The sequence below is a fragment of the Cyprinodon variegatus genome, unplaced genomic scaffold, assembly GCF_000732505.1.
Source record: "Cyprinodon variegatus isolate N-32 unplaced genomic scaffold, C_variegatus-1.0 Scaffold39, whole genome shotgun sequence".
NCBI classification, from domain to species: Eukaryota; Metazoa; Chordata; class Actinopteri; order Cyprinodontiformes; family Cyprinodontidae; genus Cyprinodon; species Cyprinodon variegatus.
In genome coordinates, this window is record NW_015150492.1 from 888536 (window position 1) to 892228 (window position 3693).

A 3693-nucleotide genomic window follows, 5' to 3' on the forward strand; every position below is an offset into this window, starting at 1 on the left:
ATTTTTTAGAATTGTGTATTCAAAACATTTTTTTTTTTGTTTTTGGCTTTTTCTTTTCATAAAAATGAAAATTGAATGCTAAAACACATTCTTTTCAACAAGCAGTGAAAAATCTTTACCACTTGGTTGTTATCATGATTTTAACTACACATCTAATCCACCCTCTAGGCGAAGTCTATCTCTCTTGGATTCACCGGTCTTCTCGATGATGGCCTAAATTACTGCAACCTGTACAACCTGCTGACAGGTGAGCAAAGAGAAAAACTGAAGAAACTCTTCGCGTTTCACATTCTAACTTTAAAATATGTGTCTGGTACCCTAACCTTAACAGAGTTATTTGTTCTTCAATTTTCTTTTTTAGAGAGTGGACTCACCTTATCTCCAGGCTTCATGGAGATGACAAACGAATGGGCCTGTCTAGGATATGGAATGGCCAAATGTTCAGCATGAGAAAAAGACTTCAAGAGAACAAAGTAGATGCATCTGTCTGTGTTAATTGTAAAAGCTCATGGACATATTTCTTTCATGTAGTGGACATTTTTTGAACATGTATACTGTGAGAAAGAAAATAAAGCTGGAATTTGCTCCCTACATGTCATTTGTATTGTTATTTTGTACAGCATCTGCAGTTCTTCATACAATAAAAAAAAATGTAATCCCTTTATAATTCACTCTCTGCATTTGACCCATTCCCTTCGGGAGCAGTGGGCTGCCATTGTGCGGTGCCCGGGGAGCTGTGTGGGGTTAAGGGTCTTGCTCAGGGACCCAGAGTGCAGACTGTAGGATTGGGTGAGACTTGAACTCAGAACCTCAGAGACCAAAGCGCAATGCTCTTACCAGTAGGCTGCCCCTCCCCCAACACTATATATATTTAATGTGGGTCCCAAATGTGCGTTGATTCTTCACACACATAGTTAAGTTGATACCTTATTTTAAATGGTATTCAATTAATATATTTGCTCAAAATCTCACACACAATACCAGGTTGGGAAAATGTAGACAAGAGATGTGACCTTGCTCGTCAGTATCCCCCCCCCCAAGCAAGAAGTTTGGCCCACTTTGTTTATTAGCCCCTGTGTCATTGAGTCTGTCATTAGCCCTAGAGGAATCCATATTCTCTCTTCATTACACATATATTCATTATGATGGATTTTTAGCTCGCAAACAGCAAATCACTGTAAGAGATTGTCAAAAGTCCTTTATGGTCAAAGGAGGCTTATTTAGCTGTTTATATGTAATCAGCTTATCCTTATTTTGTGTTTGATTAAAACATTTTTTAAATAAAAATAAACTAATAAATAGATCATTATAATCATTGGGATTCACTGGTATGAAGTTGTTTGGACTAACTTTTCCATAATTTTGGCTAGTATATCAATATGAATGCAAGCAAGCAGAAAGCAGTGAAGAAAAAAAACTTTGTATTCCTTTCATCAAAACTGTCTTTGAGTTTCTGTTTTTTTCCTTCACTTTGAGTCATCTGTTCCTGTCATCCTGGAACAGCATCTGATTTGATTTCATGTTCAAAACATTGTACACAATTTTGAGAACAAGTTGATACCTGCACTGATAAAGGAGAAGGAAGTCGATGCATGTGGCTCAATTTAAAAAAATATTTTAAGGATCTAGTGGCCTTTATTTTATTATTTTTTTGAGGGTAGGCAGACGGCAAACCGAATTAGATAAAAGGAGAAGACATAAGGCAAAGGTCAACAGGCCAGGACTCCAACCTGTGAAGGCTTCTGAGGACCAAGGCTTCTACAGTAACTGTCAATGGTTTGTGGTTGGTCAGATATATTTGCTTGACTTCAAAATATTAAGGAATCTTCTTTAAAATATAAAATAACAAATAATCACTCAAGGCATCAACAATGAGAAAAAAACAAATTTTCTAACAAATCAGTATTTTTCTCATATGAATACTGCTCCTGGTTATCATAACCAGAGGTGGATAATCCAGGTCCAGAAATGAAAAAGCCTGTACTGAGATGAGTTTGAACTATTTGTATTTCAAGCTCCACAACACAGACTGGGGACTAATCACCTGGTTAAGTAAACAGGAGGAAAAACATTGATGCAATTGTTTTAATTTCTTGACCTGGATTATCCACCTCTGGTAACACTGGTGAGGGTTTCAAGTCTTCATCTGTTTCCCCATGGCACATTTATGTGTGGAAACATTGAAAAATCCTTTGAAAAATGTAAAAAAAAAAAACTATTTACCTATGCCATTCAGTCTTTTTAATAGTATGTCTTTAGTATATTTATTTTTGCTAATATCAGATCTGAATTTACCCAATGTGAGTCAAAAATGCTTTTCCTTTATTCTCTACAACAGACGAAAGCAGAGAAATGAAGCAGAAGAGAAAAGTCTGCAAACAGAAATCCAAAGACATTATCGTGATGATAAATAACGTTTGGTAAAACAATTTGCTTCTTCTAGGGCCTGATAGTCTGATGAAGCACCTTGTTAAAGATTTTACGCTCCTCCCAACCTCAGGGACGTCACAAGATAGTGTTAAATAAGCACAGAAAATTCAACAGACAGTGGCACAGTCACATTAGACCAGCATTTCATGCTGATTAGCATTACAAAGGTCAAGGACCTAAAAAGGTATCCTGAAAGCTGAAAGCATTCAACAAAGAGCAGCTGACACACTTTTTGCATTTTGCATGATTAGGCTCATTTTGGACATCATGAGATTCAGCAACACTTGAACTGATCATATTAATTTTCTACTACTGATGAAAATATTTCTCTGATGTCATATTGTTAGAAGAAACCACAAGAAAACTGAATCCTATAAAACTAAAACTACTTTTTTGTTAATGAAACCTTAAAACATAATGATGAAAAGGCTGTTTTGTCACAAAAAGTCTTTGCAATGTAACCGTACTTAAACTCTTTGCTAATTTTCTTACTTTTACACTATGTCCAATGTTATATTTGAGGAATAAACTATCATTAAAATATTTTTTTTTTACATTTTTTATGTCTGTTTTGATTCTTTTAGACATTAATCTATTCCTTCTATGTTGAGATTAGTATTATTGATTGATATGGCTAACAAGACAGCTAGTTTGAAACTAAATAAAACATAGATCTATTTAAATCAGTGAATTCTCAGCAGCAGATTTCTGGACTTAGGTTTCCACAAACTTTTTTTCATTTAGAGGTTGACTTATTTAAGTTTTTAACAACTCTTCTGGTATTACTTTGTTAAAAAACAGAAAAAATACAGAATTTTCATATACGAATGATTTTGCCTTGCCTAAATTTCTGATTCAAGATATGCTTTGCACTCTAGGTAAATAATATCATGCACCTAATCTTTTCCAGGTCAACAAAGATTTTTACAACGATTAGAAAATAACTTTAATATCATCCATTTCATCAAGCTTTACAAAATGGACAGGACTCTACTGTTGGTCAGACAATAACCACAAGACTTGAGTCACATAAATCCATTTCGAGCTCCATGGCTCCGCCTCATGGTTAGCTGATGTATAAACTGACTTGCAGCTCTCACACTCATTCAGAATTTCTTGAGAAAAGAAGCAACTTGATCAAATACTCTCCCATTCCAGAAGAAACAAAACAAAACAAAAAAACATGAAGACTGTGCTGCTGGCCTCTGCTCTCCTTTTAGGACTGTTTGGCTGTTCGGTGGCCTTGCCTCTTCCAGTCCCTTT